General features: G+C 39.4%; 1 long non-coding RNA gene across 1 annotated transcript in view; it reads left to right on the plus strand.

Annotated features, from left to right (window-relative positions):
• The first annotated feature begins 8,782 nt into the window (after positions 1-8,782).
• LOC107198183 overlaps positions 8,783-24,642 on the plus strand; it is a 25,670-nt gene continuing 9,810 nt past the window's right edge. The window contains exon 1 of the long non-coding RNA XR_001518874.1: positions 8,783-8,971. This is a non-coding gene — a long non-coding RNA (uncharacterized LOC107198183). The remainder of the gene's footprint in view (positions 8,972-24,642) is intronic.

Raw genomic sequence — 24,642 nt, forward strand, 5'->3', positions numbered from 1 at the left:
AGCTCTGCTCCAGGCATGACAGTGTCAGCACATTCCTTGCAAGTATCCTGAATGTGCAAAGTAGAAATGTTTTGTTGATGAGCCTTGGAAAATCCCTTCTAGCAAGCAATCTTTGCTGTCTTTATTCCTTGGTCCTTTCAAAGCATCATTAGTGACAGCAATTGTATCAGCTAGGTCTTTGTTCCTAAAGACCTAAGGGAATTCCTTATAGTTAAACCCATCTGGATTACAAAACACAGGGTTTCCAAGGAATGTGTCGTCTCAATGCCAAATTATTTGGATATTCTGTGCTGTGATAGATTCTTAAAACTTCTGGGCAGTACAGATGGCAAAATATTTTGTGATGGCTGAGAGCAAATCCTTTTCATAGGATGTTTAAATTTTCATAATTTTCCAAATATTTGATATTTTTTTCTCAAAGGATTTTTTTAATATGGTGCAGGATTATTGCAACCATTTCCCTAAGGTACCTAAGCATAATAAACCACAGGTGACAGGCAAGCAAGCAAGCAAGCAAGCAAGCAAGAACTGAATGGAATGAGCCATAGCATGGACCATGGATCAAAAAGTGCCAGGAGAACAACCCCTGAAGCAGCTGGAAAGGCCTAGTGTGATACCATTGTGTGTCCATTTGAGACAGCATGTGGCTATAAACATCCACAGCAGTAAGAGCTTGGGGAAGCTGGTACGTAGACATCTGGCACCAGGAAGAAACAGAACATCCAGAATTCAACTGTTAAAGCATTGTTTGCCAAGCCCTCAGGCAGAACCCATCATGGAGCCACTAGACCAGTGTAACTTTTTTTTGCATCCTCAGATGCAAAAAAATTACAGATCCTCCTTCATTCTAGCATGAAACTCTGTGCATGTGCACATGTGTGCACAATACTTTACCTAACACAGTCTATCCTGCTGGTTTGGTCCACTTAATAACGAATTCAACTCATCTGTGTCATGTTATCTGGTCTTCTTTTCCCCCCATGAGATTATGTTTTTATCAAAGAATAGAAGTTACCTTGCTTCAAATTGTGTTCTCCCTTTTTGTGAGAGATTTTCTAACATTGAAATGTAAATTTTAATTTCTTACATGTAAATGTCTCAGCACTAGAGAATTTTTCTTTTCTTTGTTAAACTCATACTTTTCAACCAAAATGGAGAGTGAAAAGATTTAATGTTCTGAAATATTGATTTTAAGTGTTCCACTGAAGCAAAATAACTGCTGTTTTTTTCTTACTTATGCGTTTTATATGCCATATTTTTCCTATGTTTCAGTAAAGCAGACAAACATCAAACAAAACCCTGAAAAAAATAGTATTTCTAGCTTTAGAAAAAGTATTTAAAACTTTCACTCTCTTCAGATGTATTACTCTGAGTTGATATTCTAAGAAAAAGGCCGCTGGAGACAGTTTTTAACTGAGTAAGTCGTAACTTTTTCTGAGAAAAATAAGCTTTAGCAAACAATTTTCAATAGGCCCTTGAGTCTGTAAATAAAGATGTGATCTACAGCAAGAATTCCTAGACCCAGATTAAAATATACAGGGTCTTACAGAACCACAGAATCATAAAATGTCTTGGGAAGAGACTTAAATATCATCTGGTTCCAGCTCTCCTGCCATGGACAGGGATACCTTTTACTAGATCAGGTTGCTCAGAGCCCCATGTAACCTAGCCTCGAGCACGAATGAGGCACCCAAAACTTCTCTGGGCAACCTGTCCCAAAGCTGTATTACCCTCTCAATAAAGAATTTCCTCCTGAAATTTAGTCTAAACCATCCCTCTCTGTTTAAATATATTGCCTGTTTCCCGTCTCTCTCTGCCCCTATGAGATGTCCCTCTCCTGTTTTATAATGAAGAGTTTTTGTGAAACTGATGCCAGTACACTACATATACCTCTTATATCAATATCAACACCTACAAAGAAATGAAAAATATAAATGTGGGAAGATACTTGTTAATTACTTGAAGGTGAGGGAAACACCCTGGTAAAACTCAATTCTTGTTTAGCTTACTAAGAAATAAAAATAAATTAGTTTTATAGGAAAATATCATTTTTTGTATAAATGGAATAGAAAGAGAATATATTTGGTCTACTAAAACTCATAAATATAATAAGGAAAGACAATGCATTCCTGGTGTGTAGGTAACTGGTCCCTTCCAAACTTCAGAGCATATAATAAACCACAGTGTATAGACATAGTTACAAAGTAACAAATGAATTAATATCCTGAGGCTTGAATAAATTTGTCTATCTGTTTAATAGCTTTTACCAGAGAAATTGATAGGGAACAATTGGAGAGAAGAAAAAGAAACGAACACACTATGGAAAAGGATGTAGATAACAGGAAAATAGAGCAACATGACAGTAATTACTTCCCCTTGATTAATTAACAGCATTCTTGATTTACTAGTAAGAATTTGTGTTTGAAATGCATGAAGAATGTTTTAAGTCATACATTATGCTAGGCTTTCTCTCTGTAGTCCTCTCTCCTTTCTTGAAAGGATGCTGAATGGGTCACTAACCCTTACTACAAACAAGTCAGACAGAGCAACAGTGTAGCTTCAGTTCAAGGTTTTAATCTAAAAACCTAACATCTCTCTTATATGCTGTCAAAACCAGCTAAATATTATAGTCTTCCATTATGGTAGCCAGGTGTTAGTGGTGATGATATCCAGAAAAAGTGTGTGTGGTGGGTTGATGGATGCCAGACACCCACAAAGCTATTCTATCACTCCCCTCCACAGCCAGACAGAGGAGAGAAAATATACCAAAAAGTTCCTGAGTAAGGAACAGAGAAAAATAATTAATCAGAGACTTTCAAGGACAAAACACTCATGAATGAGGGATATTACTGAATTTATTACCAATAAAATCAGAGCAGGATAAAAAGAAATAATATAAGGCCATAAGAAACACCTCCCCCCACATCCTAACCTCCTTCCCAGCTCTACCTCCTTCCCCCTAGCAGTGCATGGAGACAGGGAATGGGGGTTAGGGTCAGTTCATCACATGTTGTTTCTCCCACTGCTCAGGGAGAGGAGTCCTTCCCCTGCTCCAGCGTGGGGTCCCTCCCACAGGAGACAGTTTTCCATGAGCTTCTCCAGTGTGAGTCCATGCCATGGCAGCAGTCCTCCACAAACTGCTGCAGGGTGGGTCACTCTTGCACGGGGTGCAGTCCTTCAAGGACAGGCTGCTCCAGCGTGGGTCCCCTGTGGGATCACAAGTCCTACCAGGAAATCTGCTCCGGTGTGGGCTCCTCTCTCCCCAGGTCTGCAGCTCCCTGCCTGGAGCCTGTTCCAGCACAGGCCTCCCACGGGCTCACAACCTCCTCTCAGGAATTCCCTTGCTCTGGATTGGGTCTCCTCTTCGGGTGGATCTCTGCATCCCTGTGATCCTCCATGGGCTGCAGCTGCTTCACCATGGTCTGCACCACGGGCTGCAGGGGAATCTGAGCTCCAGCACCTGCTGGAGCACCTCCTGTCCCTCCTTCTGCACTGACCTTGGTGTCTGCAGGGTTGTTCCTGCCACATGTTCTCTCCCAGACTTCTCTGGCCACAAGTACATCTGTGAAATTACTTTTTTTTTCTTCCTAAATACATTATTACAGAGGCATTACAACCATCTCTAAGTGGCCCAGCCTTGGCTAGCAGTGCATCCCTCTTGGAGCCAACAGGGATTGGCTCTGCGCGACATATAGGAAGCTTCTGGCGGCTTCTCACAGAATGCACCCCTGTAAACCCCCCACTACCACAACCTGGCCATACAAACCCAATAAGATATGTTAAACAGAAACTCACAAAAAATGTGGTAATATTTAATGCATTATTGTGAACTACAATTCTGGGTGAAAAAAAAATCAGAAAAAATACTGTTGTTTTTAACTACATGGTTTCTTGGTATGATTTAGTATGACACAATTGCCTAAGACTGTCAGTTTTCACTGAATTTCTTCAAACAAGCAAAGAGCTTAGGGTAATGACTGAGATATTCTTAATGTTTAAACCGCATTTTCTCTTATCTGTGGTTCACATTAGTTATGCAGCATTCATTATCTGAGGGAACTTTTTTGTGTTTGAAATAAATAAAAAACCTAAAAATAAAGGCTAACTTTCACAAAAACAAATTTAAATATTTGAATTTCAGCTCTGATTTTTTTTTTTTTTTAATTTTAAACTAGTTCCTCCTCGCTTACACTTGGCCTTTTTTAGTGTTCTTCGAAGTGGAAGGTTCCCACTTGTGTAGTTTGAAAAGAGAATATAGTATAAAGACCTTTCCAACATATTCAGTCACGTAAAGAATTTTATTTGCTATTACAGAGACAACCAGCATTTCACCTCCACAATCCCTGTATTGAAAATTTACCTTAGTTCATCCATTTTCTTTGATGACATATGTATGTACATACGTATGTTCATATGTATGTACATAGAAACCTATGAAGAACAAGGCAGTTCATATTAATGATAAGTATTTTATAAGTTTTTAATGGCTGCTTTAGCCCTGTGTTCACCTGTAGAATGTTCTTCAACTGTGTTTGGGTACTTGCAACTGCATGCTAAAACAGCACAGTGAAAAAGAAGTGTTACTGCATTGAAAATCTCTGTCTAGCTGGCACAAAAGTACTTTTGCTTTCCATTTTCTGTTACAGAAAACATTCCTAATGTCGTGCATTACTAGCACACCTCTGGATTCCCTGCATGTTTTCATTTTACAAGAGAAGCTGCATTGTCCTTTCTTTTTTTATATAACTACAGAACAAGATTAATTCCTTTTTCAGAAAGTATCATAAAAATAGTTGAGTAACCTTTGAAGAATGTCAAACAGCTCCTTCAGATAGCATGAGTGAAGTATATCATGTAAGTCTCTTACAGGCATTTAGCTAGAGGTACAGAAGACAAGCTGATAGATGACAATGACAAATTGTCTGTGACAAATATCTGTAGTTTTTTTTTCATGTACAACTAGGAAGGCTTTGTCTTACTTTTGGCTCTTCCACAGTTTTGAGCAATTTGCACCAGGCCAAGATAGATACCTACAAATACATTTAATGCACTGAGAAAGGGTAGCATAGCATTCAGGAAAACTGAGAAGAATCTTGATGATAAAGAGGGAAATGCTGTTTGCATTTGGATGTGTTCAATATGTTGCTTCATTTTTTCATTTTTTCTTAGAAAGGACCTTTTAATGAATTTTTGTTTACCTCATCCTTAATAGCTTGAACTCAATGCATCCTAAAGTGATTTGTGGAAAAGTAAATTTGGCTCATAAAGTTTGAAGGTAGAGAGACACCAACAGAGAGGAGGAAAATAATGCCAAGAGTTTTTGCCTGTTTCAATGGCTGCATTAAATTTTCTGCTGGAGCCTATATCACAGTATCTGTTGGTCTAATTATTCAAACTTTATTGTCTATTTCTTTGAAAGATTTTTAAGTTTTCCCATGCATCTTAAAATCAGAATTCATATTTAACTGCATGGATAATAAAAAGTAAAAATCCACATTTTGGCCCATTACCAGCTGATGTCCAAATTTTCATCTACCAGTACTCACAAGTCCTTCTTGGTAGGGCCGTTCTTTCCCTGTATTGATACTGAGGATTACTGTAACAAGCTGCAGCATCTTGCCCTTGCCCTTATTAAACCCCTTGAGATTCCCACTTCTTCAGCTTGTCCAGGTCCCTCTGGATGATATCCTGTCCCTCAGATATGTCAACTGTGCCACTGAGCTTGGTCTTGTATGCAAACTTTCTGATGGTGCATTCAATCCTGTTGTTTAAACCATTGAAAAAAAAAATAAAATTAAACAGTACTGGACCCAAAACAGAAGTCTAACGGACAACACTTGTCACTGATCTCCATTTGGACGTTTGAGCTCTTGACCACTGCTCTCTGGATGCAATCATCCAGGAAATTTCTTACATACCTAACAGTCCATCCATCAGAAACTTTTCCATTTAGAAAGAAGGATATTGTAGGGGACCATGTCAGTGGCCTGTTTACAAAAGTCCAGATAGGTGATATTTGTAGCCCTTCCCTTGTTCATGTACGGCATTACTCCACCGCAGAAAGCAATATCTCTCCATGCTGGAGAGATGTGCCCTAGATGAAGTGGTGCTGGCTGTCTTGAAATCCTTCACTGTCCTCATGTATAAATTGTACTTGCGGGCCAGTAGCTAGCAGAGTACCTGAAGGGTCAGTACTTGATCTGTTTACACCTTCAAAAATAAGCTGGATCATGGAGCAGAGTATGCCTTCTGCAAAGGTACACAAAGCTGGGAAGAATGGCAGATACACCAGATGGTCATGTTGTCCTGGCACACGGATTTTGTCTGGCTGGGGAAATGGACTGATGGGAGCTTCATAAATTTCAACAATGAGAAGTGCGCAGTCCTACACCTGGGCAGTAGCAGTCCAGCGGTGTGTCAACGCAGTAAAGAATATAAATGGGATCCTGGGCTGCATTAGGCTAAAGATTGCCAACAGGTAGGAGGCAATCCTTCTCTAGTCAGCACTAGTCAGCACTAGTGAGGCCACATCTGAAGTCCTATGTCCAGTTCTGGGTTCCTCAGTATAAGAGAGACATGGATGTACCGGGGAGAGTTCAGTAATGGCCATCATGAATGGAACTCTTGGGCAGCACCCTACCAACGCTTCTCCCTCCCTGTGCGGTGAATTAGTTGGGACTACAATGTAACTGGCCTCCTGAACATGCCTATTTCCCCATATGACTATTAAATTCAAAGGCAAATGAGAAGAGAAACTGAAGATGAGTGAAAGAGACCAAGCTTTCACTACCAGTTTTCCTACTGGACTGAGAAATCACACTGGTTTTCAGGCCTCCTGTACTCAAGAGAGTATAGTGTTCCCAATGGAACTTCAGGCTTTAGACTTTGGAGTTTACATCAGTCAGAGATAAATGGCTATAGGTCTATTCCCTTGAGAATATGCTGCTATATAGAGCTCTGTATTTGCTATAAGATAAAAAGCAGAAGTAAGCAAATCTCCCTGTCACAAAGACAGGTTTCTGTGCGTACAGCATTCAGCTGGAAGCTGGCTGTGTGTTGGGTTTAAAGGTGGAGGAATGGTGGCTCCCTTAAAGACAAGCAGAAGGCAGAAGTGGAGGGTTGTGCCTGTTTCCAGACTCAAGGTGCCATCTAAATGGAATAGGCCAGTGCTTTGGGGATTACAGCCATCAAATGCTGCTAGGCTCTGATGGCTCTTTCATGGGGTGTGATGGAGGGGAGTACCTCCCAAGCTAAAGGATTTTGACAAGGGACTTAGGGAAGGAAAGTGAGTGAAAATAGCATGGTCTCCTGTGCTGCTACCCTACTATAGGTGCTGCAGGTCAGGAGAGAGAAGAAAGGCTTTTACCATGGAGAGCTCAAGTCAACTGTCGGCTGCCCCAGCAGCATCTAAGAGGAAAGACTCTTTACTTGGGTCCCAGAGGTGCCAGGGCTTTCCAGAGCTAGTTACTCTAGAAAGGCAAGACACCTGCTCTTGCTGCTTCTTTAGGTAACTGCCTAGGACTGGAAGGACAGGGAAATTTACCACCCATCTCCAGCAGTTATTCTTTGTGGGAATTTCCTGTCCCATGAGAGTAGTCACTGACCTTTGGGATACATCCTTTATCTGCCACATCCGTATCTGCATTGAGGTGGTGTAGCAGGTACCAGCTGTAATTCACATCACTGTCAGAATTATAAACTCTAATAAAATTAGGCATTCTAATGATCCCTACACAGTCTTCTCACAGTCATATCAAGATGGCAAGAGGTTGGCTGAGAGAATAGGGAATTTGGGCACAGAGAGGTTTTAGCTCCAGATGGAGACTTTCTCAAAGGGCCATGGGGCTCTGCACAGCCCTGGTTTCTAGTCATGCTTGTCATCCCACCATTCCACCTCCTTGCTGCAGTAAGCAGCCCGTGTTTTCATGCCTCAGCTGACACAGAGGGGTGGCAGCTGGGAGTGGGAGGAAGAAGGCCAGGCAGATCCCCTTGCAGGCAGACCACTGACAGCATTGTCTGGGGACGGAGGGTGGCATAAGTCCTGGAGTATCCCACAGATATTGTGGTATCCTGCAAAGACATGGAAAAGGCAGCGAGCTCCCTTGCAGCAGGATGGTGCTGGTTTTGCAGGACTGCTGGGCCCAGTCAGGCAGGCAGGTAGGCTGCAAACAAGGCAGCTGGAGAGCAGCCTGTCTTTGCTCTCATTTTCTGCAGCATGCATGCCCTTGCTGGCTGCTGCCATGGGACTCTTGAGATCCTGCCAGGCTGCTGTTGGCACCACTCCCTGCACAGGTATTCTCTTGTGATCTTGGAGAAACCTTTTTCCTCATCAGCACTGTGAGAAGTGAGTCTTTCAGGCAAGTTTACATGCTCTCCCCCAGCTGTAGAAGAACTGGAGGAGACCAGGTCTGGCCTGATCTTCTCCAGGGCATACCCAAGAGAAGAGCATCCGACAGAGCTTCTCATCTTCCTATCAAATTTGATTTTATTTGCCCTGTGCACCTGTGCAAAATGTGTACTTCCTTCAATCCTCAATAGCACTTGCGAATCAAATATCAGTAATTGTGCTGGCAGGGGACAGAAGGCCGCAGGTCCCTGGCAGAAGCTGGGCCAGGCCATGGCTGCAACATCTTGCCGACACCAAGCCCTGTGCCCACCATCGGACTGCACCGAGCCGGGGCCTGCCGGGGCCTGCCGCGGCCTGCCGGGGCCTGCCGGGGCCCAGGAGTGGCTACGGGCCGGGGCAGGCCCAGTCAACCGCGCCCCCTCCCAGCGGCTGCCGGGCAGACGCCGGGGACCGGCGCAGCCTGAAATCTATCACCGTGAGTGGGTCAGTGTCCACGACCATGTGCAGGCCTGGGCGAGATTTTAACCCCTTCACTGCACAGATGAGACCTGCAGACCTTGATCCTCTCGAGGAAGAGAAGAGGACAGAGTGATGACATGTAGAAAACAACACGAAGACACCAAGGTCAGTAAAGAAGGGGTCAAGTCCCAGATGGAAGGAGAATGACGAGATGCCCTAGTATTGAGGCTGAAAGTTCCTTTTGTAGGGCCTTTTGTAGGAGATGGACTATGATACACTGAAATATCCCCTTTAATTCAGAAAGTATGGGGGATAGAGTGTTCAAACTGTGGATATGATCAGAGGCATTCATGATGAAGCACAGTAGGGGCTGAGGGGTTGTGATCCCAGGAGAGGCTTGAACAGAGAGATAGATGAAGAGAACTTTTGCTTTTGAACAGCTCATCCTTAAAATAGTACCCCATAAGCTGACATGGCCTGTTACTTCAGCAGTGGGAAGGCTGTGAAAATGGGAGGGATTTCACAATTGCAGAACTTTTCCTGGGCAGCTGCTATTCGTGAAAATGAAAGGCCACAAGAAAATTGTTTCTTGTGAAGAAATCTCCATGGCATGGCAAGAGAAAACTCCTCTCCCTACAAGAACTGGTGAAAGACTATTGTAGAAGTGGTAACTGATTTAGAATCCCAGGTCTTGCTTCTATATTGTCATTTGGAGAAGAAGAAAAGTCAGGCAGGGGGAGGAAAAGTGTTCTGAAGGTTTTTATTCTGATTCTTCTTATTCTTTTAGTTCTGTTAATAAAGTTTTTTACATACCTTTTAAGTTTTGAGCCTGTTTTGCCATCCTTCTAATTCATATCTCACAGCACGAAATGAGTAAATTCTAGTAGGTGCACTGCCAATTTTAGCCAACTCTAAACCCACCACATTATTTGGTGCGTTGGCCAGGAAACTCAAATCAGTGAATCTAAATCACTACAGTAGTATTACCCAACCTGGTAAAAACTTGAAGTTTATGGGTAGTTACCACAGCATTTATTTACCTTGATCTGAGTACCAGTCTGATATATAAAACTATTTTAGTGGCTGAAAAACACAAAAATTGTTAAAGTACATGCCAGTTTATTAATTTGGATAACAGACAATTCATTAGCATTATTATATTTATACTGATATAACTTAAATTGAATCCTAATGTAGTGTTGCAATTGGTTCAATAGGCATTGTAGCAGAACTGAAATCCTGTAGTGACAAAATTGGTGACCTCTTCTATCTCTATCAGCTTTAACAGGAAAAATTAAGTAGTGTCAGTGAAGTACTTGAAACACACTTAAAAACACTGGTGAAATAATCTCCCATAATCTCTCAACCAAAATCCTCTTTAATCTGCTTATTATATTTCATCTTCTGGTTAGGCACAAGAACAAATAAGTGAAGAAAAATGCTACATGCTTCAGCCAACATAAACGAGGAAAATACTTCCTGTGTTTCTGTTCTGACCTGACAGAGTCTGAAAAGAGCCTGGATTACTGATTGTTTGCAGTCTGGCTTTGCTCTATTAATATGTGCTTTGAGTTTTCTGCTAGTTGCTATGGAGGGTAATTTCTTTACCAAGAAAAAAAGACTCTCTTCTCCTCCCTCTTTCACTTCCTCCCTCCCTTGCACCACTCAGTGAACACTTAAAACATCAACTGTTGGGCTCTGTTATATTTCTCTGAAGCACTGCACTGAAAATCAATTAAATGTAGACTAAATGTGACTACTGACAGCAATTTTTATCTGGTGTCTGACTGATGAGACAAGTAATAGCCTCATGATTTAACCAACTATGTGGTTTGGAGTATAGAAATCATTTTTCTTTAGATCAAATTGGAACAAAAAAACACAATTCTTTTCTTTCTCCTCAGTAGTGTAAAACATGGTTTCCTGCTGAGGATTGTCTGGGAAGTTCACCGAAGTGGGGTTCCATCTAGGAATCTAGGAGATTTGTGAGACCTTCTGTCCTTTCTGCTCACTTCCTATGTTTCTTTATACTTGTGTATTTTCTTCATTTGACTTTGACTTTTCTGTAGGTTATTTAGAAGTGTTGTGAGTTCTGTGGTGACACACAGAGTAGAAATCCTATAGCTGAGCCTTTTTTACAGTGTTTTTTTTTTCATTTCAACAACTGGACTGAAATGGATTTATTATTGTTTTACTGACTTGCTGCAACCATGGACTCTAGGGCTATACCGAAAAGTATAACTGAATCTTGAGTTACTAATCTTAAATTTCCAGTAAGACTGTTGATTAATTTCGATTGTTGTAATTGCTTTGGAACAGCCCTTTGGTTAGGTGTACATAGCAAAGTATCTTATTACCAGGCCTGTGAGATTCGAGCTTTTTATTTGAGCTTTTTATTTTTTCTTTAATTTTATGAATTGAAGGATTTATTACTGCTGCTTGCTTAAAGGTTTCCTGTAATTCTTTCCTAACAGAATTTATTCCTTTTCAGAATTAAGGCTGCAGAAATGAGAGACATTCATTCCCTGATGGTCCTTCTCCTTTCTGTGTCTACCATGAAGCAAGCTAGAACTATAGAGCAATTTAATGACTAGTTACTAGGGAACTATCTGTTTTACCAACACCTTCAGTGGGCCAATATGAGGAAATAACTGCCAGTGTAGACATATGTTCTCTTATTTTGATTATAATTAATGATGATCTGGATTTTACTTATCTAAAAAAAGTTTCAGTGCAATAAGCGTAAATGATATCCCATTTCTACTTTGGTGTGGATATAATCCAGTCTCTTGAGCTGACTGACTGAAAACCTTTGGAAGCTAAATAGCTGGTTCACTGCTCTTTTGTAAGTCTCAGGACTGTTATTACATTTACTCACCTTAGCTTACACCAAAATTTCAGTCTGTATAAGAAGTCTGTGTTCATACAGAACTCCCTAGCACTGGTTTTACATATAATTCACAACTGTGTGATGAAGGATTTGTGAAGATGAAGGCAGTAGTGTGTTTAGGAACCAATTTTGCATTGCTGATAAAAACTTGATCTTTCTAAGATTACTGATAGTAGACACAAATGAGTGAAACCAGAATCAAATTATGTTCATGGCTTTTTACATTGTTTCATGTCTCTTTACCAGTGTAGTCAAAAGGCGAAGCTGAGTGTAAGAATTTCTTGCAATATCTCCAGTTTCATTTAAAAAGCTTTAATACTCACACATGACACACATGAGTATATGAGAAAACTTTTGTTTCTTGTCCTCATAGAAGCTTAAAACACCTAGAAGATTTCCAAATGTTTTTTAGAGGATAAAAAAAAAAAGGCAGGGGGGAACAGCTAAAAAGGAGCATTTCCATCAATAACTTAAATCTAATTAATTTTAAGAATGTTTTATTTTTGAATGGCAATTATACCTAATCTTCATGGAGTGCAGTCTGATACACACCTCTGAAAAATCACAAAATACAAGAAAATATTCTGTATGAAAATGAAATTCTACATCCCCAAATTATCCACTGAGAAAAAGAAATTGTATTTTAAATATGATTTTGTTATCAAGCTGCCCTTTCAACCTTTTGGGTGAAGCTCTCTATAAATAAACACAGGTGCTCTGGGTTTTTAACTGCAGCTGACTAGTCTTCGCAATGCATCTTTTCAATGAAGATGTCATTCAACCCTCTGTAGAACAGTGGTGAAAGGTAGTTTCACTTCTATTTCTGCTACTTCTGAAACACGCTGCTTATGAAAGACAGGTTCTGGATAAGGTGAGGCACATGTACCATGTGTTTGGTACCTAAGGAAAAAGGACAAGGACCCATGCAGCCTTGAGGAATACAAGATACCAGAACCATTTGACAGATCTCTGAATTTTGACAGATGGCTTTTTCTTGACAGAAAGAGGGAAACAGGGAAAGGTCAAGTTGGACAGATTATTTTTGGGAGTGGCAGGCAAAAAAGAGGGAGACAAACATCAAATAGTAGAATAAGCAGGTGCTGAGCCTCTGTTTTGTGGCAAAAATGTAACCTTTTTTATTGGTCCTTTTCTTGGCCAATTATTTAGGTCAACTCTTTTTATTGTGTGCATCTACAGGTACAACATATATTATAGTGGGGCTCAGATTTTGTTCTGCAATAAGTATTCTCTGAAAAACTGCTCTCAGGTGCTTTTTGTCTTTTCATCTCACATTATATATATGGAATACTTAAAATGTCTTTAAAGGCAGTGGCATTTGAAGGCCACAGCTCATCTTTCTGTGGCACAAAATTAATTGATGTGTTTGTGGCAAACAAGGAAACAAGGAAGTGCTGCTTACTCAGATTTTTATTCAAACAAAAAAAAACCCTCTTATCTTTCAAAAGAAAATATTCTGATGAATACCAGAGATCTTCAAGATTTCTATATTACCTAAAAGATTTTAAGAATTCTGAGTGATATATGAGAATCCATACAATGAAGAAGAGAGCAGCACAAAAGATGGTAGGTACTTTGTGCTTACCAAGTGATGCAATATCAGTATGCATACAAAACTGATAAAAGGCATTTTATTTCCTCTTGAATGTCCAGTGCTTCTTTATCATATAAAAGGTGGCACCTATGGACATGTAATGCATGTATATTTTGTGTGACTAGTAGTGAGTGCACAGTAAAAATTTTATCTAAGTGAATAAGCTCTAAATAAGAAAAATTAAAATTAGTTGATCTAGTTCCCTAATATGGTAAAGCATCTCTCAATATATATTTCAAAATGTTTCAGTTTTTACAAAGCTCAGTCATTTTACTTGCTCAGAAACATGCATGAATTGTAACTCAGCCAGAGCTCCAAACTAAGGCCCAAACCCAAACATCTTTAAAACTCGGATATGATCAGATCCAAAATTTTGGTTCAGCTCATTATAAGACAGCTGCATAATCTGGATTCTGATGCAGTAAACTTCCTCAGAGTTTGTAGTGTCCAGATGTTTGGTAGGGAGTGTTCCTTGTTTGGGTCATTCTAGCATTTGTTCTTTGTTGTTTCATTTTAATATATTCTTATATGTTTATATTCATCTTTTATCTGACATATCTGTTGAGACAGTAAGCTTTATACTGAGCTTGAAACACTGAAATGTCTTTAATCCTGGTTTGTTTTTTTTTTTTTTTCTTGTGTAATAGAAACAGTGAATAAGCACTATATTGTAGAGATGCTATCTTGCATGAATTTGTTGTGAGATTCTGTGCTGGACACTGTCTTGGATTCAGTCTTGAAGTGAACCAGTGTATCATTTCCAGGGCTGTAAATCCTCAAGACCTTGCTACTGCCTTGTAAGACCAACTAAGCTAATCACTGCTAATTTAAAACCATGTAGTAAAAGTATTTTAGAAGTTTTATCTCACTAACACAATGGTGTCATGCTCATACTCAGTTAATGATGTCATTTAGATTATAATATCCAAGACAAGTTGTTTTCAAATCCAGGACTGTATAGCTGGTGAAAACCAGACTGTTTGTAATACACTAGTAGATCAAACATTTACATTTATTATTATGAAGTTTTTGTTCCTCCTTCTGGAATTGCTTTACTCCAACATGTCAGCTTAACTCCCCCATTGTTACTGATTTTTTTGCTTTCTTTATATATGATAATTATTCCAATGAGTTGAAAAGTGACATTGTTTTGAATTATTTTGCCTTCTCTGAACTGTTCATGGAAATGAATCTGGAGGGGTAACACTTTTTGACTTAAACTAATGGTATTACTGAAGTAGGTACCTTAATCATATCAGCGTACAATTCAAGAGACTTTGTTTTTCTTTCTGATTAAATTAAGCCCAGTGGCCAAAAATAAGGATGGACTTCTAGGTCCATATTATCTAATTAAAAAGCGAGTCACTCACAATCCTTTGAGAGTAACTTGCACTAAAAATAGTGACTGTTCTGGCATATTGTAGGCTGTGCAATGTGCAAAGAAAACCTTTCTAGGAGAGGCTGTAGGCAAAAATAATTTGCTCTCTGACATCTAGACGTAAAGAGAAAATTAATTCTGTGCCCCATAAACGTACTTCCATTCTGCAACAGTGTACTGCAAGTGGTGACCAACTGCAGGCAAGTCTGGGAATACCTCTTAGCAGACAGCTGGAACATGTGACACTTCTGCATGCTCTCCCTGCTAAAGGCCCTGGGCTGTAAAATGGTGTATTTTGGGGTGGGGAGGGCAGGGCCATTCTTTGCACGTCTCCTGTGCCCTACGATCAGTGTTCAGTTGGAGTGTGCTATGTTCAGTCAGTATGACTTCATTAACAGGGGACAGTTTCAATATGTGAAAGAAGGAGGAGCAGTGCCTTCTAAGTCACAGGGATGTTGACAAAGCTGAGCTGCACAGGAACAGCGTGCAGACAAATGTTTGGCACCAGAATTACACTTGGGCTCCAGCAGTTTAACTTCTCGAGTCCGGTTATGCTCTGCAGCCAAAATCACAATGCTTTGACTTCCCAATTTACAGAGACCTCTATGCGTTTATATTAGGCTTCAATCTCTGCTCAGTTTAACCTACTTCATGGTATATTAGGAGGAACTACTTTCAGTACCCTGAAAAGGTGTAAATATTTACTTAAAAGAACAGCATAAGATGTGCATTTTTCATAGAAAAAAAAAAATGAAAAAATTATGGTATTGGGAGCTGAGCAGGACTTCCAGTTTTGCAGCTTGGGAAGCTCTGAAAGTATGTATACTGGCTAAACTCCTACTGAGCTGTCTAATAGCAAGAATCTTAAAGGGAGGGCTCAGGGACTTTTTTGTATGCCACCTTTACTGGGAATACTGTTTTATTTCATAAGTAGCCTTATTGATCTCTGACGTAATTCTTGGATGGTAAATTACTGTTTAAAACATGTAAGAAAAGAGAAGTTATGTCATAAAAGAGAGTTACCTTTACAATCATGGGAAGTTAAAGCAAATGGTTTTATAGTGGGCCAAGGAATTGCTGACTTTTTTTAGATTTCTGCTCATCTGGTCCATCTCCACAAGCAGGGCTCACTCTGGCATTTAGCAACAGTGTCAGGGAGTGCACAGAGTGTACTTCCAGCACCAGAGAAGTAGGAGGGTCCTCATTTGCTTTCTTTATGGTTCCTATGATTCTTTCTAGTGTATGTAGCAGTCTCCATTCACCTACATGCAGAGACAGAGGCATGTTGTAATTCTTCATGTACTTTTTTCTGGCAATCTGCTCAGTAAGAATTTTTGTATTCCTTCTAGCACATAAACAAGATCAAAGGTGACATTTTCCTTATTTCTTAAATTAACTTTTAACTCTTGTAATATTAGATGTTAAACACTTTGCAGAACAATCAGATATGCATATTAGTGCTATGAAAAAAGGATCCTTCCTTTTCCTGACATATGTTAATTGCACAAAAGAAAGGATGGAGAAAGGCTTTGTGTAGTACTGTGGAGTAGAGCTGAAAATACTGGGGTCAGATGAAAATAAAGAGAAATCAGTATAGACTGAGCAACCAGAAAAAGTTCTTAATGAGTTCACATCCCAAGAGGCATAGGGAAACTGTCATATGGAATGCTTAACATTTCATTTTTTTAACGTTAGACTGCAAAATGCATTGAATGAGGGACTAATCCTGCTCTGGCAGAGGAAAGTATTTATAATGCAACTAATAATTTCAGGGCCAGATTCTCTGCTTGCATAAATAAGCCAAACTGCTGAAGTCTAAGGAGACCCACCCTTTCATGCCAACAAAGGATATAGTCTTCCCGGCTACTCTGAATGTAACACAGTTTTGAAGCGGGATCATTAATCCCCATGAAGCAAGAGGCCTGGTAGAGTACTTGGGTTTTCTGGAGAATTCTGGGGTTTTGGTTTAGTTCTGTTTGGGTTCCCCCCCACCTCCCCCACCACCATGATGAAAGCCTGAATAAGAAAAAGCAAACTGTGGCATGCTTTCTTTAACCTCCAGTGTGTAGTATTTGTTGATTCTCATAGAAGTATTTGTCACAGTTGTGTCTCATGAAGCTGTGTGATTTTTTTTCTTATCTGGTACTGCAAAAAGAATTGTATTCAACTAGATCTTTAATTTTTTAATGAGTATATTTGATGCAGATAAGGGCATCAACCCAAAGCACCATTAACTGCATGCACATTACTGAACAACCTTTGTTATTTTGTTTTGTTTTGTGGTTTTTTGGGTTTTGGTTTTGTGGAGGTTTTTTGTTGTTGTTTTTTAATTTGTGATCCTGATCCCTTAGTGCTTATACTTATAAGCAACTTATATACAGCTCAATCTCTCTTCCCTCTCTCTTCCCTCTGTTTCCACAAGCTTCATTCCACCAAATAATAGGCTCAGATGTGGTATTAAGAAGTATCCTGGGAGATCATCTAACCTCTTACTTTCAGACTTCCAGCTTTCACATGCCTAGCAGCAATTTGCAATTTATTTTTTTCTGCTAACTGTTTTTCAAGACCTGAGAGAATTATCAAGACTTACTAGCAATTCCAGTGGAGAACTTTTCGGCCCAGAATGAAAGTTGCTGTCATCAGATAAAAAAAATCTAATCAGATTTAGTCAGAAGTAAAACTAAGGATAGCATGAACCTGCTGTACTGTGATTCCCATTTATTCATAACAGCCATAGGCATTTAGGACCCCATCAGAACACTGCTTGAAACCCCAGAGTGAAGGAACTGAGTATGATTCTGTGCATCATGCAAGCAGAAGAAGCACACAATTTTTGCTAGCACATTAGCATGCCTTTACCACGAGATTTGGGATCAGAATGGGCTTGACTTTTCCTCCTGTTCCCCTTCAGACTGGGCAGGACCACTGCATTTAAGAAATTATGAGATACCTTGCCACCAACATCAGCAGCAATATGCAGAAATTCCCTGCAGACAGACTTGATGGGACCTGCCTATAGTAGCCTTGCAATGAGCAGGAATTAAAGGACACAGTGTTGCTGCTCAGGATTTCGGCATACCAACAAACCTTTTTCAGTGTGTATACCTCTTGAGTGTTAGTGCAGTGCTCCTCTTCAAATGTATTCTGGACAATTTCAGAAATGGCCTCTATCACGTTGTCAGAAGTAGTGTAGAATGTTGCTTTCCACTGCCAGAAGAAGGACTGATTAACAGGTCAAGGGGGGACAGACATTGTGACATCCTATTTCAATGTGTGCACTGATAGCAACACAAGATGTCAGTCCAGGTTCTCTCTATTTACTGTTGAACACCAAGCTTTTTTTCTTTCTCTAAAGAGCTAGCTGCTCTGGCCGGAAAATACTATTTCTTAGTCTGAAACATTTAAATTTGCATAGATACTTATAACTATGTAACTTCTTCAAATACCTCTTTAAAGAACAGGGCTTTACAAGTCTGCCTAGGGTAAATCTGGAGGTAGCCTCTGGGATTCTCAAATACACCATATATTTTGTTCAGAGTGACTTTTACCCAGGCAAAAAAAAAACTCTTCTGGACACTGAGATTCCTGTGATGTGCATACTTAGCAAAAACTTGCTCAGTTTCTGCTCTCACAAGCAGAATTCTTTGTCAAACACAACATCAAACAATTTATTATTTTATTAGAGGGAACGAAATGGTTGTCCCTGAGACTTTAACATGAGAGCTGGACAAATTTGATAAAGGAATATTTACAGAGTAGTTCTGGCCAACAACAGTCAGACCACACATTATTCTCAGACATTATAGAGAGGCAGTGATTTGTGTTCTCCAAAAGACTTTTTACAAAATAGATATTCACAGAGATGTTAGACCATGCCAGAATAAAATAGAAGGAGTTCTTCCAGTACATGTCCATGGTCAAAAGCTGAAGGCTTTTAAAATACTAAGTACTCTTTGTTATAGACTACCTTCTGCATCTTCCGAAGGGCTCTGGTTTCTATTGCTCACTTTTCCTCATTTCTGATGATAGAGAATTGCACTGGCTGGATTTATAATACAGTCCATTATGAGACCCCTCAGTGTCCAAATTTATATTTTTGCTGTTTGTTGCAGTTAGAATGCAGTTAGAATGCAGAAAGAAGGCTTGTTTCCAGACTGCAAATAGCCATTGGATTTGGAGTCCAATGACACAAATTTCATAATATCCTTGTCTGGAAACACATAGATACTCTGAGCAGTTGCATCCAGTGTCCCAGATGACTCTCAGATGTCACAGAATCTGTGCCAGGATAAAGGCAGCAGTATTGCAGGGCATGTAAGACATTTTGAAATTGGAGGCTTGGGTATATATTGATGAAGCACAGTGTGAAAATGTTAGTGCTACACTTCAGGATCACGCATCCTTTGGCAGTGTACACATCCTTTTTGGTAAAATTCAGCCAAGGACACATGGCAAGCCAGAGAGGAAAAACCCTACAAGTGATCTGATTTTCTTACAAAGGTAGTGTTGGTTTGATTGGATGACTGTCTCTTTTTTATGCAGGGAACTTAAAAATTGTTTTGAAATTCAGGATTTCAGGATTTTTCATTATATGTTCAGGACACATCTTCATTCTGCCTTTGATCTACCTTTTTATCATCATCTGTTTATCAGACTGGGTAGCCTGAAGCTTCCAACTTCAGGTTGTAATTACTTGGAGGTATAATTTTAAATAATCTCTTGAAAGACTTCAACCCACTGACAAAAATGTCAAACCCCATAAACTTTACAGCCCTTCTTCAGAGCCTTCTTCAGTTCCAGGGAATACCCATAAGAGCTTCTTCATTGCTGTAGATGCAGAGGGTGTGGCAGCTTTCTGCTCAAGCCTGGCATACAGAAAATAGTAGCTTGCCTTTTACCTTAATGGGAAGCACAGGGAGAAAGATCCCATGAGGCTGGGAGAATTTTACTTCGAACATCCAAAAACAGGCTGTCAGAGTGGCAAAAAATAACTCCAGGGGCTTCTGGAGGATAATTTTTGTTTGCTGGTGCAGAAGTAGAGGCTACCAAAAGCTTACTGATGCATTTTTCTGACAGTGTCTGATTTGTAATAAAACCAGAATTTTTTTCTGACACCAAAAATAACTTTTCTGGGGCCCAGCGGTGTGAATAGTTTGTCAGAAAGTTTTCTACATCTGACTTTTTTCAGAGTGACAGGCTTGGATCTGATGAAAACCTACCATTTTCAGGTAGTCCATCATTAATTATGTTGTGTAATACAGATATCCAAAGCTGGCTCCTGACAGAGCATTCCAGTTATTTTCATGGTAACATACAGATATGGATAAACACCCATTAAACTAAGAAGTAGTAGGGACTCTAGGACTGGATGGACATCTAAAAAAATAGGATCCTGCTTTACCGTCACCATACTGTAGAAGATGACAGATTAGACTTCTTTGTTTTTGTTTTTTTTTGCCGCAAGTGGCCAGTGGAAAGGGTTGAATGTCTTTTTTTCCCTCTGTTTATAGTCATCTGGAATGAGAAGTGTAACTGTGCTATATTTAAGAAACATAAACTGGCACATGGATTTGCAAGTAGATGTCAGTGGAATGTGGGAGTTCTATACGGCAATGAACTTTCACCTTTTCATTGTCCTTTTTCTCAGAACCTGCAATGGGTCATCAGTGTATTACTTATTCTTGCATGATCTACAGGCATCTCCAAACATTTTTACATCTTGTTTACAATATTAAATGTTTATTTTGTGAATCAAAAACCCTCTTATTAGAATAGTGCCATTCCAAGAACTGTTGTTTGTTTTTTTTTTTCTTCATAATGATGTGGAGTGGTGGAAGAGGGCACACATATTTCAGCATTGGGAAAATAATTGGGGAAATAAGAATTTTCTTCATAGACTGGGAAAGACTACTTAGCTTCAGAGGTAAACAATTTAAAGAGTAAATGAAGTTTATACTCACGCTGGGCACGTTTGTGCATACAAATTTACCACCTCGGGTGATTAATTGCATATGTGTTTTTCATTTAGAAGCTGACTAACAATGAAGTAGCCATCACAGCCTTTGGGATTATATGATAGTAAAATATAGCTCTAAAATTTTTTGTCCATAAACAGCCGAATGACTTTGCTGCAATACTTGCAGCAAGGAGAGATTATTATCACTGTTGCTTAGAGCAATTAAATATTTCAGGTTTTTAGTACATAATTTTGGATTAGGAGATAGGTTGCAGGATTTTATAGCTGCTGCCATATATGTTTTCCACAGTATTGAGAGCCTGAAACAAAGTTTGATCAAAGCTTTGATAACTTTGCAAGAAAGTACTCAACAGATATAAAAAGCTCTGTTGCATTCATTGTGTAAATAAATAGTGGGAGAAATAAAGAGTCACTCATGCTGACAGCTTCAAGATGGAGTTGAGCATAACCAGCAGGTCCAACAATGAACAGATGTTTCATAAGCTTCAAGTACAAATTTTGGACCTAAAGCAAGAAATCTGTATTGTTCTACATTGTGTCCAGCTCCAATGTTCTGAACTGTCCAGAGACACAGCCCAACATGCTCCCTTTTGTCACCACCTAAACTCTTGCTGCTGGTTTGTCCTTCGAAATAAATAATCATGCTAAATGCTAAATCCTTCATTACTATCTATTTCTGTAGCCCCTACAAAACTGGCTTGGCTACCCTTTTATCAGCAGCCTCCTGCTGATGATCTCTGAGAGTATGGGACTGGAGTCTTTGTCCAAAGCTGGGGTCTTCTCACAGCATGGTCAGCCCTCCAGCTTATTTGCAACATCAGACTAAGGATATGAAGAAAAATATCCTTAGATGAAGAACCAACCCCCACCCCATAGTGGTGTTACAGGTAGCTGAAAGATTCATCACAGCTGTAGGGAAAGAGAGTTTTCCACCACTACCATCCTTTCTCTGTGACACTGATCTTGAAATCTAGTTTGTGGTTCATGGAGCTATTGGCCTTTTTTTATGGTCCACCTCGTCTTTTTTTTTTTGATCACTTTTATTGCCCCCTCCTGCATGTTCTTCTGAAGTTGGCATTTGCTCTGGTTTTCCACTTTTGCAAACAGCCTTGCTTGTGTCTTGTAGCACTGGGCAAAGCCTCAATCTGCCCTGTTGTCCTATGTGGCCATCCTCCTGCACAAAAACCTCTTGGCTCATTAATAGATATGTATTTCTAGATAAGTATATGCTGGATATAAATGTATGTATTTCTCTGAACTCTTCGTGGCCCAAAGGACAGAGCCAGGCAATCACAGGATTGCCTGAGAACATGTGGGTATGATGGTGTCAAGAAATGGCCATCAGCCAGTCCTGGTGCAGTATGAAAACATGTTATACATACCATGTTTTGCTACAGGTGCCATAAAATGTATGAAAACACATGATTTTCCTGTAACTGTTCTCGTACTGTCAGGTCCCTTTACACTATGTGGTGTTCATATTCCAGCTCCTTGAATTAGGTGTTGACTTTGTGGAACGTGCCAGACACACATATATCTATATATACTCACTCTTTTTTTTTTTTTTTTTTTTTTTTTTTTTAAGTTGGGAACAAGGAGAAAAGAATGTAAGGGTTTGACCCAAACAAGCAAACAACATCTCCCTCAAATGTTCTACAGACTTAGGAAAAAAATGGGGTGTAGAAGTTGAAACTGCCTCCAGGCAGTTTGAAATTTTAGGATTGGCACTTGCATAACTGATCATACTAGGCCTTAATGAATTTGGCAGCCATATAGGGGTTGTGTTTTTCACATGGATGAACTGTTCTTGAACAATTTCTCCAATGTATTGAGCACAAACAGGCTTTTCTTCAACATCAAGCATACAGGTCTTTTCTCTCTCTTTCTCACCTCTTCCTTCCTGCTCCCATCCTCCCACCAACAAATGAATTTATTGTGACCATAGTGGTGCTGGATTCTGTCTAACAAAAAAATATTTCTGAATGGGGAAATGGAAAGAAGTAAATTCACTTTGGGCTGGGTCGCAATCCACACAGTTGTGCCAGAGAGGGAACACACAACGCTGTTGTCCCCTGCTCACATGCTTTGCAGATTAGCAATAACCACAATCCCTATGGATTAGCAACGCTCCAGAACCAGCAGCTCAAATCCCTGACATACTGTGGGTTGCTCACCTGCTGGGCACTGCACCCTCTAACAGAAAACACAGACACTGCTGTTCTACTCCTGGGAGCAGTGGGAAATGTAGCTCTGCCCTCCCCATGCAGCATTAGGATTCAAGCCTTCAGAGGAAAATGGAAAATCTTTCTTTACATCCCAGGATACAACAGGCACAGAAAAGGAGGGGTAAAATACCTATGATATGCTGAGAGTGGCTTTGTATCCTTGACCCACCTTTTGTCTAACTTTTGGGTTATTTTTGAAGTGTTTTTTGTAGATTTCAACATATGGCCAACATGGGGATAAGAAAGAGCTTCCTGAAATTCTGAAAAAATGTAAAAAAAACTGTAACTGTTGTTACAGTTTTAGAGTGCAATCTTTTCTAAAAATATGACAAATAGCTATTTTAAGAGGAAGAGGGAAACTGGAACATTCAACAATGGTATCAAATATATATTTAAAAAAAAAATTTCCTTTTTGTTTTCATTTGAGGTCACATTAGGGATACGGATTGGCAGAACAATGTTATATAAGTTATTTATTCTTACTGAATGAATCTGTGAGGAAATAAAAACTAACAATTCCCATATCTTATATTAGAGTTAATACAAATCATAAAAACATTATAGCTCCACCTCTCAGAATTTCCTTTCAGATTTTTTTATAGTATTGTTTCACTACCCAGGAATATATTAATGAAATATTGGATGTATGGATGATTCATTTTTGCTATAGATAATCTGATTATTCTGATGTGTTCAGGTTTTATATACCCTGGTATAATTGTTATGACTGTCTTTTTTAACCTCATCTTTTAATATAAAATCTGTTTAAATGTGATGATTTTACTTTCTGTATTTGTGTTTTAGCACTTTCAGAAGTATTTACTTTGAATGCATATGTTGCTCATGTTCTCTGATTCTGAAGCATTAAGGCAACAAACTATTTCTTAACATATGGAGAATGTATTTTACCAAATACTGCAACCATTTTACGTGACTGTATGGTTTCTCAACTTACAGGTTTTTTTTGGTTTTTTTACAAAAAGTAGCAGCATTGAAACAGTGATGAACTAATTATTTGATTATCAGAGATGTTAGGCTAGCCAAGCCATTTAAAACAAGAGCAGCAGGTTTTTCTGTATGTTTGAAAATCAGATTGTAAACGGGTGAGAAACAAAGCACAGCACTTTAAAAAACATCTGAAAGCGAAATGAAAGCAGGGAGACACTTCCTAAAAAGCCCCATGCAGTTATGCTTAAATAAAACTGTTCCTCATTGACTAGTGAATATTCCCCATAGGACATTCTAGCAAGATGATGTAAAGTAGTTCGGGTGTGGGAGGCCATACCATGAAGCACAGGAAATAGCTGAAATCTTTTGATATGTTTATAATACTAAGTAAATGGGAAATGGCTACAGCTGAGGTTGTCAACTACTTCACAGTCTGGCAGATGGTCACATTTCACTGTCAAAACTTCTCTGAAATTACATACAGAAGCAAGGTGTGCAGGCAGTTCTGCAGTGTTCTCAGAATGTTCTCTTAAAGCAATTTGCTTTCAATTTAAAAGTTATGCTTTGTTATTCCTTATCTCCTCTTTGAGGCTCTTAAATACTCCACACACACTTGTAATAAGTAAATACAGTGGGTTTTTCATCTCGCTAATATGGTATGGATGCTCTTTACTGTATTGAACATGCTTCTAAAACAGTCTGCATCACCAGCCATGACAATTTTGGAAGGCACTTCTGTTCTCTCTGTTTTGCTGTTTGTAAAACTATTTTCCAAATCACTGAAAACGAAGTAGACTTCCGCCCTC

The sequence above is a fragment of the Parus major genome, chromosome Z (assembly GCF_001522545.3).
Source record: "Parus major isolate Abel chromosome Z, Parus_major1.1, whole genome shotgun sequence".
Classification (NCBI taxonomy): domain Eukaryota; kingdom Metazoa; phylum Chordata; class Aves; order Passeriformes; family Paridae; genus Parus; species Parus major.